This window comes from Chiroxiphia lanceolata, chromosome 12 (assembly GCF_009829145.1).
Source record: "Chiroxiphia lanceolata isolate bChiLan1 chromosome 12, bChiLan1.pri, whole genome shotgun sequence".
Classification (NCBI taxonomy): Eukaryota; Metazoa; Chordata; class Aves; order Passeriformes; family Pipridae; genus Chiroxiphia; species Chiroxiphia lanceolata.
Genome location: NC_045648.1, coordinates 16569349 through 16588947, shown reverse-complemented (window position 1 = coordinate 16588947; position 19599 = coordinate 16569349). Strand labels below are relative to the sequence as shown.

The following is a 19599-nucleotide window of genomic DNA, read 5'->3' as shown; positions in this document are numbered from 1 at the left end:
CCATAACTCCAGCGGAAGGCTGACAGTGGAACCTGGGAGAGCCAGTGATGTAACATTATAAGATAAGTAATGCCTTGTATAAATCTCGACTTTCCCAGACTTAGTAGATTCCCTTCTCCTCCAGCACAAGCAGATTTCCTCCTTGGATGATTTAACACACCATAACAGAGATATTCATCAGGAGGAGTAACTCATCTCTGCCCCGGCGTCGTTGGGAATTGTGGGCTCGGAAGGGTGTTTGAGGAACGTTGTGGTGCCACAGACTCCTCCCAGCCCACAAGGGAAGGGGCTGTTCTGAGATCCCCAAGGGACAGAGATCCTGGTTTGATGCTTGGAAGGAATCCTTCCCTGTGAGGGTGGGGAGGCCCTGGCACAGGTTGCCCAGAGAAGCTGTGGCTGCCCCATCCCTGGGAGTGTCCAGGGCCAGGTTGGACAGGGCTTGGAGCAACCTGGGCTAGTGGAAGGTGTCCCTGCCCATGGCAGGGGGTGGAATGAGATGAGCTTTGAGGTCCCTTCCAACCCAAACCAGTCTGGGATAGTCTGATGTTACTGAGTTGAGGTTTTTGACACCATTGTACCAACAAGAAGACAAAAATGAAGACTGTCATCAATTATATCAATTACTATAACACAGAAAGGGACAATATGTTCCAAGACTTTGCCTTAGTAACTCAGGAGTACCCCAGCCCTTCAGACAGTGCTCAATAAACAAAGAACCAAGTCAAGCAAAGCAAACTGTCTTTTGCAACAATGCTTTCACAGCTTTGCTTATACTTTTAGTTACCTTTCACTTGTTAAATAACAAATTATTGTTGGCTTAATCTTAACTGATCTTCCTGATGGGCCTTGGGCACAAAAATTATAATTTTTAAAAATCAGACCATTAAAAAAGTGTGCAGAAATAGAATTAAGGAGTCTCCAACAGCTCCCAGTGTGTCTGCAGTAAACCACTGAGAGGAAGCCCCACTGCAGCCACTCCCTGTGTAAGTGATACCATCTCCTCATATATTATTAAATAATGGCAAGAAAAACAAGATAATGATCAACAGCCAAATCCAAACACAGATTGTAATCTGCAGCATCAGATGTCTTCAGAGATGCATTTATCTGGTGCTCAGTTCCACGGCCTCTCCAGCACCTCCAGGGACTCAGACACTTCCACCCGCGTTTTGAATGCATGGAAGGGACTCCATTAATGACAGTGCTGGTGCTGAACTGTCCCAGGTCCTGTGCAGTGGCTCCCCTCAGCCAACAAGCCCCTGTGCCCCTTTACTGCAGGGAAAAGTGAAGGGGAAAAGGTGGCACCAGCCTCTCCTGAGCAGTGGAGCCACTGGAACCACTTCTCATGGTGCCCCTGTGCAAACTGTGCCACCAGGGAAACGCTCCCCACGTCCTGCCCAGATTCACACTCTCATGGTTTCCGTCCCACAAGGATTTATTCACCTGCCTTAAACCTGCACTCCACAGACAAGGAAACAAAAAACTGCCCACTGGCTGGGCTTCAAAAAAACAAGTCCTGGTGCCCTTTTTTATTCCTCCTGGTGAGGAATACCACTGAGATCAAAACTGTGGATTTCTTTCAGGTTCTTTAAAAATATCCTTGGGTTTTACAGAACTCACACCCAGGAACTGCATCCCACAAACCTCTCACCTGCTGCAAGGAACATCCTTTCAAGGCCATTTTGCTTTTACAAATCAAAGGAAACAAGTCAGACCATCTAACATCAAATGTTTGAATTAAGCTAATGAAGGAGCCTCTCTGAATGTCCTCACTGCAAAATTCCTTCTCATAACCATTTCAGGAGGAGGGTTTAAAGGATTTTATCCACCTTATCCTTTTTTTTTTTTTTTGGTGGAATTACCAAAGCCATTTCTGTCATTTCAAGAAACTATCAGTTTTTAATATCAGCACCTCACTCCCAGGGGACCAGAGTTCAATTATTTATTTAATTTTTTAATTCTTCCAGTGACCATTTTCATTACTTGATCCAGCTGGGCTGAGAAAAGATCCCTCCAGCATTTCTCCACAAGTTGACTAGAGGGCACTGTAAAGACACCTACAAGAGGGAGAAAATGTCTTTCTGTTCCTCCCTGTGAACAATAGCACTTTGACTTTTCCCCAGAAATAGCTCCCAGATGTTGGCTACTGACAATGCTACGGTTGTTACAGCAGGTGAAGAGGAACTCCCATCTTTTCCTGGAGTAATGGATTTCCTCTCCTGGAGTTCCAGTCTTCTGAGCACCCAGGCACAGAATTTCCCTCTTCAGATACGTGAAACAAAGAGCGGTTTTCGAAGGGTTAAGAAAAAACACAAACCCATTTGTAAGGTGTAAAATAACCCTGCACACAAAAGCACAGAGATCCCCCATCCTGCCCTGCTCACACCCTGCTTGGGCTCCAGTCAAACACCCAACTCTCCCAAGGCTCCAGGTGCTCAGATCCAAGGGAACTGGTTCCTCAAACCCTCACCAGGGTGAGACAAGGGTTTACCTCCCTATGGAGACTCCCTGCTGGTTTGCAAACCAAGCCCAGAAAATCAGGGAGCAGATTCCTTGCCTCAGACAGGGTTTGGGGTTTTTTTGCCAGACTGGCACTTCAAAAATGGTTTGGAACATAAATACAGAAAAAAATCTCCACACATCACCAAGAGAATTATTTGCTGAAGCCAATCACTCAAATATTCCCCAAGTGCAAGCACACTGTAGCACCCAAGAGCTGTGCATGGAGGGTGAAGCAACTTCTCCAACACCAATGAGGTTATGGGGCACCCAACAGAACAAACAGTCAGGGAATGATCTCCTTCCCCCAGGCCACCTCCTCAATGCACAGCTCCAGGGGGGTCATGGAGATGCCAAGGGATGCTCCCAGGGGAAGTGGGAAGGGCAGGGGGATGCTGTTAGGAAGTGAGGGGGTGTCTAATCACAGGCAATGGTCAAAAAAGGCACACAGGAAGAAACATTGGGAGGAGGAAAGAAACCGTGGTTTCTGTGGGAAGATGAAAGTGAAAAAAGGGATGAATATGAAAAGAAAAAGATGCAAGAATCAAATGGAAAGTTGCTGAACATCAATTCCAGTGTCTTTCTGAAGACAGAGATCTCTGTTACACTTCATGAAAGAGGAAAAAATTCCTTACAAACACGTTTAATGTTGGATCAATGGAGGAATATCTGGGGGGACCTGGAAACAGCAGAATGGCCACGATGGATCAAGCAAAAGGAATTCCTTTCCCTCAGCCCAGCCTGCTGTCCTGTCCCGTCCCAGCAGTCAGAGGAGATGCTGGGGAGCACCCAAAGCAGAGCCAACACCTCCCCACATTCAGCCCTGAGCACCTGCCCTGGCCACCAAGGGACACCCCAGCCACAGGTGGGGTTTGTTCCAGCTCTGGGAGGAGAAGAACCAGGGAGCTCTGCCGGCACCTCGGAGCTGCCCTGGAGGGGACAGGGCAGAGAGATACGAGTTCAGTGTTGGATTTGAAGGTCCCTGATTTAGGGGACTGATGTGGGAAGATCAGGATAATTGGTAAACTCTGTACACTCAGCATAGACAATTGTACAGCCCTTTTCCCTCTCTGGTTCCCTCCCAGCCACTGTCCAACCACACCATTGATCCACAATATACAGAAATATAATAACCTGAGCAATGTGGTAATGAGGATTTCATTGATCTTTCAGGACACTGGTGAAGAAATGAGAACAGCAGGAAGGTAAGGAAAAGATGCACATGCACACTACTGTGCACATACCACAGTGTCACCAAGAAACTTATTTTAAAAGCATATTTACACTGATTTTTCAGGCCCACAGAACTCAGTATTTGTGGTGGAGCTCATTAAATGGTGTCATGGTGTAACCCTCAGAGGGTCAAAATTGGAAAAAAAAATGAACTTAGAAAATGTAAGAATGAACCTTGAGATTTCAGAAGTTGTCTTTCAGTCAAATCCCTGGGTTCTGTATCCCGGGAATACACCCCCACATCCAACAGACACCACTCTGTGGTTGCAGGCCTTCTAATTCTTTTTACTTTATAATTACATACGCCCTTCATATATGTATATAAACTTTATCCACACGCACAACTTTGATAAGTTTGATAACACCCCCAAAAGTCATGTTCATCTACCACTGGCCTCCACAACTAGTTATCTTTCAAACCTCTATTATTTTTAAGACAAGCATTTAAAAATTGTAAAAATCACCAAAAACATCAACCAGACACATCTTATTAGTGTCATCAACGAATCAGCCATATGAAAAATAATATATAACACAGTTTACAAATCCAGAATGTTACTGCACCAGGGTTCAGGAATATCTGGCAGATCCAGAAGTGGTAAAAATGTAGATATGTTTGGAGATGCAGAAATTAAAATTTGATACCCAGATGAAATATTAAAAAGACAAGGATAACTAGTCACAAATGAACCTTTTACCCCTTTTGGTGAGGATCAGGAACACACCTAGTGCGTGCCACGGGCTCTGCCTGGCCCAGCCCTCCCTCCCCAAGGGAACATCTGCAAATCTTACTGACCCTTCATCATCAAATGCAGGGACATGATCCGGAATAAAAAAAAAAAAATCAAAATATCCCCAAGTCTTAGTTACTGCAACTTAATTATTGCAAGTGCAGTGAACGTACACGGGGTAGAGCAAATTATTGGATTTTTGTGTCTCATTTTTATATATGAAATCAAGCAGCCATACTTCAGGAAGGGAACTGCAGCCTATTAACAGGGTATTTGTATTCAAAACAGATCTGTAAGAAACTCTAATTGCACTAATCCTTTATTGTACCTTTGCAGTGGTGTTATTTTACCCAGTTGACGTTTTTCCGTGACAGATTCCTACAAAGCTGTTCCTGAGCTCTTCATAAGCCAAGGAAAGCTACAAGAAAAGGAGCAAATGCCTCAGTTTAACTCCTGATTCTCGAGATCTGCTTTTTCCAAAGGTAGTGCACAGTTATCTCCCAGAAAAGGGGCGAAGGGAAGCCCCAGGGTAACACTGACATTCCTGCACCATCCCAGAAAGCACTGGAGTTGTCCATCTAACCTGGGGGGAGAACACAACCCCTGGGACGTTCATGGAGCACCAACACCATGGGCTGCCCCACCTGAGCTCAGCTGGAAGTGCAGGAACACAAACCCAAAGCCCGGCTTTAAGAGCCCTACACACATTCCCGTCTCTTCCCAAATTAAGGACGTGGGTTCCTGTGGCAGTGTCTGAGCACAGGCAGCACTTTCATCTCCCCTGTTCCCTGCCCTCACCTCCCCAATTCCCAGGCTCCACTGGAGCTTTGACTGGCACAGCTTTTGTCAGAATGGAATAAAAAAAGCCCAACCGTGGCTTTGCAAATATATTAGCAAAAAAACATTTGCAAGTATTAGCTTTGCAAATGTTTTATAGATGTGCTGTGAAAAAACAGATTTATCTGTTCATTTATAATACAGATGATTTCAAAGTGGGAAAGTATTTTTCAAAAGAACTTACATAAGTGTGGAAATACAAATATCGCATATATTAACTAAATTATCATATAGATATGGGTATTATGTGAGTTTCTAAGACAGAAATGCTTAAGAAAAGCAAATTTGTAGGTCATCATTAGAAGGAATTTGCTTAGATTCCTTTTATCCTGATTTCCCCATAACTGTAAAAGTTCTCATCTCAGTCTCACTAAATACATAAAACTCCTGAACACTAATTTGACTAAGGGGAGCAGGAAGGGTTTAGTGCACAACTCCTCAGAGCCAGCTGAGAGACGTGCTCCTTGGGAGTGTTCCTCGTGCCCACTAAGAAGGGCAAAAAGGCAAAGCCAGCACAAGTGAGGGGTTGTTTCAGGCTGTTCATCCAACAGATCCACTCCAAGGTGTCCATTCAGACAGCCTGTCCTCCTGCCATGCATCCCTGGGAGAAGCCTGGCTGCACCTCCAGGATAACCTCCTCTTAGCAGCCCCTCCTAAGGCTGAGCTGGGGTTAACAAAGCCTGGCACTGCCAGAGCCCCAGGTGGGATGCACAGCTCTGGATGCTGCTTCCCTCAGCCTGCCTCTGCTCTGGCTGATCCTGGATGGAATGGCACACACCTGACACACACCTGCTTGGTTACTTGAAAGCTTCCAGGGCAAGGTTTCGCTCTGCTCGACACGGAGCAGAATTTTTCAGCTGAAATAACAATATGGAAGCAGGACCCAGAGCTGCACTGCGTGTTCATGTCAGAGAACAGTGCTCCATTCACACAACTTCGTTTCTAAGCTGTTAAACAAACAGACAGACCTGATGAAATATTAATTTGACTAATTATGGCAACAGAACCCCAGAAGGAACTAACAACTCCACCGAAACAGAGCAATACCTGTTTGCAGCACTGACAAGGCTCAGACATGTGACAGATGGCTCCCAAAACCTGGGCAGACTGTGCTGGTTTCAGCCTTGGCTTGGGCTCTGCTGCCTTACTTTTTGAGATGCAAAGACTTACCTGGCTGGGGAGAGCCTAAGTGTGAGGTACTGAACAGGACTTGGAAGTAAACACAGGACACAAAGTATTTACAACTCAACAGTTCTTCCCATTCATAAACTGTAACCAAATTTGAAGGGTTTTCACAAGAGAAACATTCGTCTTCACCTGACAAAAAGCTCTTCAACCTGCTTGGACAGCAGACACAAACCACTTGGCAACTTACTGCCCAAAATGACAACTTGGGATGATAACACATAATCTGGATGCAGTTCTTTGTGGAAGAGACCTCTGGAGCTCATCTGGCCCAGCCACCTCCCCAGGCAGATCCAATTAGATCAGGTGCCCCAGGGAACTTGTCTGCCAAGTTTAGGCTTCTCCAAGATGTGCAACAACAGGAGAGCAACAGGTGTGTGAGGATCTGAAGCAGGAAAGCCATGGCTTTCCATTATTTCATATCACAGAATCCCATGATTCGCTGAGGTTGGAAAAGACCTCCAAGGTCACTGAGTCCAAGCTGTGCTTGATCCCCACCTTGTCCCCCAGCCCAGAGCACTCAGTGCCACGTCCAGTCATTCCTTGGACACATCCAGGGATGGGAACTCCACCACCTCCCTGGGCAGCCCCTTCCAATGCCCTTTCCATGAAGGAATTCCTTCTGATGTCCAACTTAAACCTCAGCTGGCACAGCCTGAGGTCGTTTCCTCTCATCCCTTGTTCCCTGGAAGCAGAGCCCAGCCCAGCATCCCCAGCTCCACCCTCTTGTCAGAGAGTTGTAGAGATTGAGAAGGTCCCCCCTGAGCCTCCTTTTCTCCAGGTTGAGCCCCCACAGCTCCCCCAGCTGCTCCTCACAGGACTGACTCTCTGGATCCTTCACATTTCTGACATATAACCGGGAGCTTTAGTTAAACATCTACAAATTAAAAGCCCCAAAGTCACAGGAAGCAGCACAAAGCCACAAGAATGGCAAGATCAGGAAAGACCATTTTTGAGGAATCCAGCAGTAAAAGTTACACAAAGTGCCTGATCCATCTGTCACCACATTTGGGAACAAGGAGGAGGACACCACACACTCTGGGAATCCCTCACTCCGGGTGCTCCGACAGGTGAGGGGCAGGGCAGGTCTGACCCAGCACAGCACCAACAGCACCCACTGCTCATCCCAGGGCAGATCCTTGGAGGAACCAGGGGGCTGTAACACACCCTCCCCTCGCCTGGGCATGATCCCTGCCCTGCCCAGCTCGCTGACACTGTCCTTATGGGTTTGTTTGTGCCACCAGTGCTGAGAGCTGTGCTGTTTGGGCACTAAGGGCAGAGCACTCGAGCCCAATGACCAGTGGAGAGCCCGAGCCATGACCTGAACCTTGACACTGAACCATCACCTGCCACAGCGTCCTTCAGTGTCCCCAAACATCTCTTCACAGCAGTTCCTGCCTCCAGCCCCACTCCAAACTGCACAAGGTGATCCCAGCCCTGTCTGTGAGGACAGTCACTGTAACTACAGGTGTGATTGCTCCCTCCAGGTCAGCAGCAATTCACACCCCCAGCGTGGGACACCAGGACCTCTCCACCCTTCCACTGCTTCTCTGTTCATTCCCTTTAAATCCAACCTGCCAGGGCTGCCTTCCTTCTCTATTTTAGGTCCCTACCAGTGTCAATGTGATGTTTTTGGTGCATCCTTCCCATTTGCATCCCAGTCAGTGCCTGCTGGAACAAGCTTTCTGTTTTAAATACTACACGTTGATAGAACTGCATTAAAATATAAAGCCATCTGCACAGCTCCAAAAGATGTTACAGTAAAGCTTTTCCCAGGTTCTTTCAGAACTCCTGCTGTAATTTGTCCCTTCCCAAGAAAGCCACAAGCCCTCGGAGCCGCAGGGCCCCACTGACCACCACAGACACCATCACAGAGCTAAAAATTCCTTTGGTCTCATTTTCCTGTCCGCTCCGAGGTTTTATTTAAATAGCCTGTGCAACCTTCTCCTGAGAAACTCTCCTAACCCAAACTTACCTCAAGCACGGTATAATCACATAATTAGATTGTGGTCCCTGGTAAGTCTGCTATTAGCACTTCCAAGCCATGTTTAAGGGGATAAAAAAGCTTTATTTCAAGTAATTCACAGCACATGATGACTATCACAAAGGGGAAGCTCTGTTTTCTAGCAGAGCAATTTACACTTTTTAAACAAAAAAGAAAAATTCCAAGAGGAAAAATTGTCATATAATGTGTGGTGGGGTGGGTTTTCTGTGTAATTTTTCTTGGGGAGGTTTTTTTTGTTTAAGATCTACAAGCAGAAAGCAGAGCTGCTGAACCACCTCCTTTCAGTCACAAAAGGGGTGAAATGCAGCTTTCCAGGAGAGCCAAGCACTCATGTCACTGTCAAGCATGAAAAAGTCCCAGACAAGAGCATGTAAAATCGTTGTGTTGGCTCTGTAACAGGAACATCCCCTGCTACAGACGGGATTAGGAGGGAAAGGGGGGAAACTGAGCTTGGGAACTGGTGGTCACAGAAGCAGCATCTCCGAGGTGATGCACTTGAACAGCTCAATTCCGCAAACACAAATAAAACCTGAGCGCGTTCACCGTGTTTCTAAATCAAAACCTGTTAAGTTGGTGTAAAACATTGTTTTTCTTGGATTTTCTGGCTTTGCCTCACTCAATACCATGCAGTGCTGAGGTCCTCCTTCCCCTGCCACACTATTACCTTGCTTGCACACCAGAGGGAATATAAATCACAGAATATTAAGCAAAGTAAGATGCTTTGCCTTTATTTCATTAAGGTTTCTCTGCAGAGGAGATTTCTTACAGCCAATATTAAAATGTAATTACTTCGCCTCCCAAAGTTTTCAAAGACATGGCTTGCATGTATAGGAGCAGTTTTTATCTTTGTAAACATGAAGTAAAAGAGAGAAGGGAATGTTATTCCCATTTATCCACACTGAGCAGTTTCAGTTGTAACAGCACCTCCTCCCAACCACAGCAAAACCCACGCAGGGCTTCCTCCCTGCTCCGGCTGATGAGGAGGGAATTGTTAAATATTTGGCACAGGAGTTTGTGCCAAGAACAAAAACAGAGGAACCCCAAGCAGGGCAGGCAGATGGGCCAGAGCTCAGCGAGCCACGGGCTGAAGTGTGTCAGGAATCCTACAAAATGAGATGTTATATAACAACATCAAATCTGGGCACCCAGAGCGGGTCACCTGCACTTCCCTGCCTGCACACAATGCAGGCAGCCCAAAGACAAGCACGGAAAAATCATCTTACGCTGAGTTAATACCAAGTTATTTTTATATACTCATCTATGAAAATGTGCACAGCAGCACAGCTGTGCAAAGGGATGTACTCGCTGATGTCCAAAGCAGAAACTAAGCCAGACCTATCAACGGGGCAGCTGATAAATCCCTGAGTTTTGATAAAGCAGAGATGAGATCATTTGAGACTTAACCAATAACGGCATTAGATCCACCGTGGCATTCCAATTAATTCTCCTGCTCCAGTGTCCGAGGGCTCCTCATCAATCTGCTCAGCCAGGCAGGTCCTGTGCTGGTCCAGGGCTCCTCTGGACAAAGCTCCACTTCTGGCTCGTTCTCAGCCCCATCCAACCTGGGGAACGAACCTGGGCTGCACCTCAAAACTTGTTTAACAGCTAAAATAGAGAAAAAGGTAACCTTGGATCCCAGTGCCACCTATTCCAAATTGGTAATCCAGGCCAACTATTTTTACCACAAGGTATTTAATAAGTGATCTTGAGAACAAACAATTATCTGGAGATAGTGGAGAATCTGGGGCTGCACTGCAGGACACAGGATGGAAAAAGACACGGAGTACAGAAGGACACTGTAATGAGGACTCTGTCTGGAACATGTGAGAAAAGCAAGGTCCTACAACCACAACAAAGTGTCACAAGTTCCTTCTGCACCAAAACCAACTGCCTGAAGGGTTGGGGCTGCAACCCCCCCTCCCCACAACCCCAAAGCCCAGCAGAGGCCACACTCAGCCCAAGCACCAGGCTGGGAACGTGACAAGGGCAGCTCGTTAGGTTTGCATAACGTGCTTTAAGTTCACAGGGAAAAAATTATTAACTTGGTCAAAACTCACTGTTAGACTAAGGTGTCTTTGGGATCTCATCGATTAAATTAAATATCATTAATTTTGCATGCAACTCATAGATCATTCTCTAAATGCTATGCCAAAAATCTAATTGAGTCTTCATTAAGTGATCAGATGGGAAATGGGAGCTCTTCCCCCACTATACACTTCAAGGTTAAACTGCAGCTCACCAAGGACTGTTAAGAACTGCCTCAGACCCTCACCTTCAGTCACCACACAAAACCCTCATTTTATTCACTCCAGATTCCCCCTTATTAGCCAGCTCCTCCTCCCAGCTCACCAGTAACCTTGAAAGGAGGAGAGGTGGAGCTACTGAAAGAAGACAAAGGGGCTTAAGAAAAAGGAAATTATTTCAGGCTACAATTAGAGTATCCTACCAGCCTACACTATGCTATTTGGAAGCTTAAATTTAAATTAAACTCAAGCTGCATTTGCAGTCACCTGCTTGCCACTCACTCCCTTTTTGTGACACCAGTGTCACGGTAGAACAACTCCTGAGCTCCCCCCACCACAAGTGCCACGGCTCTGTTTGACCACCTCTCTGTTATTTGTGGGGGATGGTGGGAGAAATCTCCTCTCTGGTGTTTCACAATTAACAACCAGACTTAGAAAAAAGTAGATAATTAATTACACAAAGGGCAACACCACTGGTATAAACAGCAAAGCAGAGGAGGCAACAGAGTTTATCACCTTGAAGAGGGTGTGCTACTACTGCCAAAGTAAGGATGGGAAGTAATGTCAGACCAGGACTGTAAACAGAATTAATTTTTCCAACACACAGGATGGAAAAAGCCCTCAGCTAATGCAAGGCAACTGAGTGGGACTGCCAGGGCATGTGAGAGGCCAGGCAGGAATATGGGCAGGCTCCTGGCTGGCAGGGGCATCCAAGGGGAAAGGACCAAGGCCAGTGGAACAGGAGTGACAGGGCACAGCACTCTGGGTTTGGGGAAGGCTTTGGAAAATTCATCTGGTGGTTGGGTTGAAGAACAGCACTGCTCTGGGACAGGGACAGTGACCTCTCACACGGGGCATTCCTGAAGGTTCAGGGCACACCTTTTTGACTTTATTAGCTCAAGAAACGAACACCTGCACTTTGTCTTCCTCTATCCTCTTTTGTGTTACACCACAGGAGGAGGAATATTAACACAGTCCAAGTCATAAATGTTTTCCTCTCGCTCCAAAGCTGTACATTCACATTCAGCCTTCATCATCCTGCCCCAAAATTACACCTTTAGATCACAAGCTTCTTATGAGACCATTTTTTTCCACATAATTGGTACAGCCATAAATACATTTTTTTGTGTGAGGAATATCTTGTACAGGTGGAATTTTGAGTCTCCCCAAATCATTGACCCATTATGGAGCCAAGCTGAAAACACACTATCAATTTTCACTGAACTATTGATCAAGTGAGGTCAACCCCAACAAAAGATGCAGAGTACCAGGAATGTCCAAGCAAGCAGCTGGAATGAGCCATGGCATTTCCGATCCCATACAAGGAAAGGAACTTAAAAAATAATATTTAAACAGCTTGCTGAGTGCAGACTACTTGTAGGAGAGCTTCAGCAGATCATGCACTGATTACAGTGAAAGAATGTGATCCCACTGGCAGAAAACAAAGCTGATTTTTTGAAGCCTGTTCCCTAAGCAGTACCAAACCTGCCCTGCTCCCCCAGCCTGCAAATGAGAATAAACTCGGGTTATCTCAGTTCAGGTGAGCCACGGGGTGGGAGGGACTGCAAGGAGTCAGGGGAATTGAAATATTCTGGGTGAGTGTTAGACACCCACAGCTGCTCTGCAGTGAGCCACAGCCATGTGCTAAGGCAGGAGTGCAGTAATGAACCATTTTGCACACACTCGTCCTTTCCCAAGGACTGGCACTGCCGGGAGTTCCAGGGAGGCTTTGACAATCCCTGCCCGGCTGGGATCCTCCACTGCCCTGGACACAGCGTTGGCTCCAGGCCGGGCTGGACACTGCTTCAGTCACCCAGGCACTCTCAACTTGCTCCTTTTCCACTTGACTTTCTCATTCCCTGCAGCCCAGTCTGTGCAATGAAAACAAAAACCAGAATAACTCCTCCCGGTAAAACCCCGCGCTGTCGGTGCCCTCTGCGCTGCCGCTCCCTGCCCAGTTCTGTGCTCCTGGTGAGGGCCCCTCCTGAGGTTTGCAGTGCCCTCCGTGCTCAGTGCCCTCCGTGCCCAGGGCCCCCTCTGTGCCACCAGCCCGTCGTGGGGTCAGACCAAGGTGCTGTCACTGCGGTGCCACGTCAGCCCCGGCCGCGTCCCGGCACGGCCCCATCCCCGGGCACGGCCCCATCCCCGGGCACGGCCCCATCCCCGGGCACGGCCCCATCCCCAGCACAGCAAAACCTCCCGGCTCCTTCTACCTGTCACTGCCCAAACCCCAGCCCCAGGGTGAGCCTTGTCCTCCCGGCAATGGGGGGATGAAAAGCAAGGCGGGCAGAAGAATGGTCTCTCAGTCATGCCACTCCAGCAATAATGTTTTTTCCAACTCAGCTTTCAGCAGTCGAAAATGGGAAAGATTATAGACACAGAGCCTGCAGTTCCATTCAAAAAGATCTTTGTTAGCAGCAGCAGTGAAAAGAGGAAAAAAGCCCACAGAATTCCTCCACTTAAAGCACAACCTCAAAACATATGCTTACAATCCTGGAAATCTTTGGGAGATTCAGTGTGTTCAACAGCTGCAGCCGAGCTTACAATGAACATTGCAAATAAATGCTAATGAGATGCTTATAGATCCTGAACAAATTGATTTACTGAGATCTTGTCGAGTGTCTCCTATCAAGGGTTTGTCAGAGTAAACAACCAAATCCTTATAAACAGAAGTGACTCATTCATTACAACTGGAAAGAGACAGACAAAATAACCCAAGCTTTAGTCCAGGAAGATGATAAAACAAGTTCCACACACACGTTATTTACCAAAAAATAAAAACTGTATTTCTGAAAACACTATTAGAAAACATATGTCTAGCTTAGCTCAGCAGACAGCTACAGATGAGTTTGCAATACCATGAGTACACTTACACACTCGATAAAGTTATCAATATAAGAACCAGCCATAATAAAACCACTTACATAAAGCTTTAGAACAAACCCACGTAAACCAGATGCATAATGAGCTCATACTCATGTGCCAAATTGTTTTATTACATGTTGTTTTAGTTCAACCCATGTGTAACCAACACCTTGGAAATCAAATAGGTGCAAACTCATTTTCTTGCAAAAAATCTTACTGTTTGGAAGATTACATTTTATTGTGAACAGTAAATTATGCAGGAGAAGTGAGGTAAAGCTGCAGGAGCTCCATATCAGAGGAAGAAAAAATGTTTCTAGTTCAATAAAACTGAGATGATTCCATACTACTACAACTGTCCAACATGGAGAACTTTAGCAGTCCTTTCTGCAGTCACCCATAGGATGTGAATGTTTAATAACGTTATAACTGTAGGCAGGGAAGGTGGCAACAGATATCCCCTGATCCAGCACAGCCAAGGAGCTCCTCTCACAAAACATAAGCCCAAGGAAGTAAAATTCTCCAAACTGGGATAAAAAACAAGGGCCACTTCATTAACACTAATGGTCTTTGGGGAGATTGCCCAAAAAAACTCTTTAGTAGGAAAAGCAAAGAAACACAAGAAATATGAATCCCTTCATCCCTTCCCTCTCCATGAGTCCACTTAGTGAAATCCTGGCAGCTTTTAAGGGAATCAAACCCACCAGTCTCCACCTCCTGCTCAGGCAGGAGCAGCCCCAGCCCCACATCCACGGCCGTGTCTGGAAGGCTGATGTGCTCCACTGCTCCTACACACTCTGCCCCTGCCTGCAGGTCCCACAGCCCACGGGGAAGGATCCCTTTCCTCAGGGAAGGGCAGGGCTGAGGGGTTGTTCCTCGTGCAGTTGTACCACAGCTCTCCATCACCAACACCTCTCCTGGTACTTGCACAAAGTAGAACATCAGTTGACATTCCGAGAGCAAATTCCCAGTGACCTAAACAAACCTGAATCCTCTGAGCTTTCAGATCCTCCACTGGGACTCAGAGAGCACATCCACAATAAAGCACAAGTCTCCAGGCTGTCTACACTCCTCACTTTAAGCCATGTAAAGCCATTTCAATGTTTCTGCAGCAACATCAGGAGAATCAAACTCCAGGTTTTCCCCAAAGAGGCTCCCAAGCGAGTGACAAATCAGCTCTGGTGACTGCAAGGCAGAAAAAGAAATCTATCACAGGAATTCCCTTCCAGGGCAAATACAAAGTTCCCACTGCTCTGTCTGCACCGGCATTCTAGCCAGGGAACTCCTGTTGCCATTCCATGACATTCCTGGGAAGGTGTTTGAGCACACCCTGCTCCGGGTCAGGAACAGCCCCGCCTCCTACAGAGAGATCGATGGGAAATGGGAAATCTGCGCACAGCGGAGCCCTTCAGGACTCGGCGCAGGGATGCCGAGACAATCAGGAAGCTCTTCAGTCTTCCTTCGACCCCGTCACAGGCCAGGAGGACAATACAGCAAGACAGTGGGACGCGCCCTTGGTGAGAAATGCTCCCAATGCTGCAAAACGGCTCTTCTGGGGAAAAAAGGTTATTGGAAGTGACTCCCCCACCCCAACTGCGGGGCTTAAAAACACATCAGCTCACTGCGGCAGACACAGGGCCACCTGCAATTTCTGTACACTGTGCCTGCACCAGACTCATGCAGATTTATTATTTTTTGGGAGTCTTATAAGCTGAAAAACATATGGGAAGGGGGGTTATATACAGACATGCACTTCCCAAGACGCTCAAGTCAAAAAACCCCAACTGTGTTCAGGCAGTGGCTCTGGCCACCTCTTGCCAGGCAGGTCTCCCCAGAGTAATCCTATTTTTGAGAAAGACAAGACTAACAAACAAGGAGACAAAGCACAGTGTCAAAACAGGACAGAATAATAGTTCACAGAATGCCTGCCTCTCTCAACCTGAACACAGTAACTGAAATTAAAACCAGGATTACTCAGAATTTTGTAAAATGTCAAAGGAAACCCCAAACCACGTGTCCTAACAAAGTTCCAGTGCTCCCTATGAAAACCGAGGCAGTTCAGAATAGTTCTTCACCTCCACAAAACCAAACAAAATGAGGCCCACATGGTGAAGAGGATGAACTGGGACAGCAAAGGTGCTGAGAGCAAAGTCTGGTGTATGAAATCAAGGGATCCACAAAACCATCTCAGTTCACAAACAATCCTTCCTCTCCCTGACTCTTCTCGGCTGAGAGCTGCTCAGCACGTTCCAGGGCCAGGAAGGCAGGATAGAAACTCAAGTACATCTCAATTACTGCTACAAAAGGCCACCACTTTTCGCAGTTTAAAATCACCAATTCCACTGGTGAACACCAGTGGCCTTTCCCGAGGTGTGAGCAGGAACAGAAGAGGCTGCAAAGAGGCAGCACTTCACTCCTCTTGACACAGTTCTTCCTGCAGCTCCCAGCCCAAAATGCCCACATCTGCTTTATCAGTTCTTCCCCTTCACCTGCTTTATCTGGTGAGTTTATCTGTCCCTCTTTCATCAGGTTGATGATCCCCAACCAAATAATTGGGTTTGGCTTTTTTTTTTTATTCTTTAAAAATAAAGAGGTCCGGGAAAGAGATAGATTAAAACATAAACAAGTTATGTTGTAATACAATGAAAAGACATTCTTAAAGAAAAGATAAAGCTTAAAGCATTTTCCATTTGAAGTTACAGACATTTATAATATCTAGCAAGTTCAACAGGTTTTTATAATTTAAACAGTATTTCATAAAATGGGGCTAAGCTGTGCAATTTCAAAAAATGAAAGAAGAGAACAGATCAGGAGATACCACAGCAACCCTTCCATGGTAGGAGTTTCAATAATGGTGTTTTGGATACTTTACTTCCACCCTCTGCAGAACAGTGATGGGATTTTAACTGCACACAAATTAACAGTGCCACGACACACTCCAAGGAAAGCTATTTCCCAGCTCCTGGATGCAAGCTGGAGGCTGCTGTGAGCTGCTCGTTTTCCCAGGATGCCAGTTTGCCTCCCAAACACTCTCATGCAAAAAGCTGAAGCTATTTGTTAAACCCATTTGAACAAAAATTAAAATCAACCCAATGCACAAGTGTTCTGTAACAAGCAGGCTGGAAAGATGGGCATCACCAACAGCAACAGCATTCATTTTCCACGTCCAGGAAATAAAGATTCTTGAAGCTTGAGCATTTTGGAAAATAAAGTAGTTTTGTCCTTTAAGTGAACTGGAGTAAATCCCTTCCCACTCCAGCATGGAGTGTTTGCTACGGAAAGGACACTCCCGGTCCCACGAGCCTGTTTCTACACTCACAACTCCAACTTTCTCTCAGCATTTCAGATTTCCCATTCTTTTGTTCCTGCAGGAAAAGAATCTACAAAAGCCTGACAGGGAACTCTCCAAGAGCAGAACTCCACAGCAACACAGTGTAGGAATGGTTTGAAATTCGTGGCTTTTTCATTTTAATTTCCATCTTCAAATTTAAATAAAAGCAGCAGATGCTGCATCTAAGAAGCTGCAAAGACAGAACATCCAGATGTTTACTCATCCCACAAAAACACTGCTGTTTTTCTAAACATAAAAGGGAAAGATTTGGGGGTTTAGTTTATGCAAAACTCCACTGTCCAATTTCAATGCCTTTCCTGAGACCTGTCCTTTCCCTCCAACTCTTTGGCAGAGATGGGATGTATTTGCAAACAGGACCATGTTTGACACGGCCCAGGCTTCAACTGCAAATCTACCCCTTACTTCAGAACAGGAACACTGTCTGGTTTTCCTAAAGCAGAGACTGTCCAACCATGGTGTGAGTGAGAGACTCGAGGCACCTCAAAAAGGGCAAGGAACAACAGGTTTCTTTGGAATTAAGACAAACACAGGTTTTCAGATTTTAAAAGAAAAACATGGCAAATGTTTCACATCTCTCCTATTACATTAACATGGAGAACATGGCTATCATCCTGCTAATGCTCAAGGAAACTCAAATCCTGAGCAATCCTAAAATCATAGAATCACTTAGGTTGGAATTTAAGATTGAGCCCAACTGTTAATCCAGCACTAAACCACATCCCCAGTGCCACATACTCCAGTGCTGCCAGTACAGATGGAAATGTGTGTGCTGTAATCCCTCTACAGTCAGAATCACACACAAATTTAACATGGAATAGGAATTCTGCCATTGATATGGGTAAGAATTTATCAGAAATCTATATTCAGACCCAACTCCTTCAGCACAGGCCAAACTTACAAACTGAGAAGACAGCACAAGAGATGCCCACAAAAGTCAGCGATCAAGAAAGTCCCTCCAGAAATCCTAATTTTCATCAAAGAATTAGAAGGCAACTCAAAAGCAGTAACTATTTGCACAGAATAAAGCCATAAAGCATTAGGATGTATTTCAATTCCTTGTGTTGCCTCTGTCCACAAGGTTTAATTAGAAAAGTCCAGGTTTTAACACAGGTAATTGACCCCTCGACTGGATGACCAACAAGTGTGAAAAGCTCCCCATCACTGAGACTCTTCTTCTTAAACCTGGAAGATCCTCAGGGATGTATATGCCAGCACAGAACACTCTGCATTGTAGAGACAGACTTGTTGGAATTGTTTTAGGAAGCAGTCATATATAAATCCTGTAACTGCTGGTTAACAGGCAATGAATGTAAAGAGATTGTAAACCTGGGAGCATATCAACAATTCCCACTTCTAGTCAGGAAAAGGAGGGAGTGACACTCCTGTTTTCTAACTCATGTGGCACAGCAGTGCACTAATAAAGAAGGAAACCCTCGGTGCAGCAGAGAACCTGCACACTGTGTCTCAACAGCTCCAGGATTTGCAGAATACAACACTCCCTGACTGGAGAGGCGGAGAAGCAGCATCACAAAAGGATGCAGAAAAATGCATGAGAAGCAGCTGGAAGCCTAATTTTTGTTTAAGTAGGACGCATTTCCTAGAGTTGTCTCCACTTTGATTAGGACAACACGCGTAATACCACACTGGGCAGGACCCACACTTCAGTTTCCAGTAATGCACCAGCAGCTTTTCCTCGTTATTTTTTTAAGTGAAAACACCAAATCTGCCCATTCTCTCTAACTCATTCCCCTTGCACTCCCCCAGCACCCAGAGCTGATATCACAAATTGCAGGGGGTGAACCACTGCTCAGACTTTGCTGCCCCGTTTCTGCCCTGCCATTTACCACCACACCCTCCCCCTGTGCCTCCAGCCTCCTGTGGCAGCAGGTCCCACGAGTTCCATCCCCACTGGGTGATGTGGTTTCTCTGCAACTCAGTTTTTAACGGAGCTCTTGGTTTCACCAAGTGACTCATCCCACTTCAGGGTCCACCTCAGGCTCTTCTCCAGCCTTTGCCTGACACACCAGGAAATAGGTTTAAAAGCTTCAGTAAATTACACGTTTTCCCTGGGCAAAACACCTTAAGACAAACTAAGAGGACAAACGCTGTCAAATCACAGCAACTGCCTTTTAGCACCATCCCAGCAATTAAATATTGACACTCTTTCCTTTTGTGTCATTCAGAGCAAACTACAATAACAAGTCGTGGTAACACTGAGAAATGAAGCCATCCTGAGATGACTGAGCTGTTGCAAAGTGCTGGTTGAGTGACCAGCCAGGAGACACCAACACTTGTCACCCCCTCCCAGGAGTGAGGCCAACAGTGCTGCTCCTTTGCTGGCCCTGCAAGAGGGAAGATGCTTTCAAACACCTTTACTGTCGTTTCGAAGACATAAATCCCCCCTCCACCTTCACAGTGTTTCCACGCCTGATATAAAGTGCCTGGGGAATAAAACTGGACGTTTTCATGAACTACATCTGTGAGCTAAATAAAAGTGCTGCCTCCCCATAACAAGTCCAGAAGTCCTCTCCAGGGCTGAGATTTTAAAAAAACAAGAACCAAAGACAAGGTGAGGAGCGACAGTATTGCAGAATTAACCTGTTATATACATATCTATGCCTTTGCCTCTGGGATAATTGCTAAGAGAAGATA

At 46.1% G+C, this 19599-nt stretch overlaps 1 protein-coding gene across 9 annotated transcripts in view; it reads right to left on the bottom strand.

Annotated features, from left to right (window-relative positions):
* Positions 1 to 19599, bottom strand: part of NEO1 (neogenin 1) — a 170140-nt gene that overhangs the window by 122154 nt on the left and 28387 nt on the right. The window lies entirely within an intron of this gene.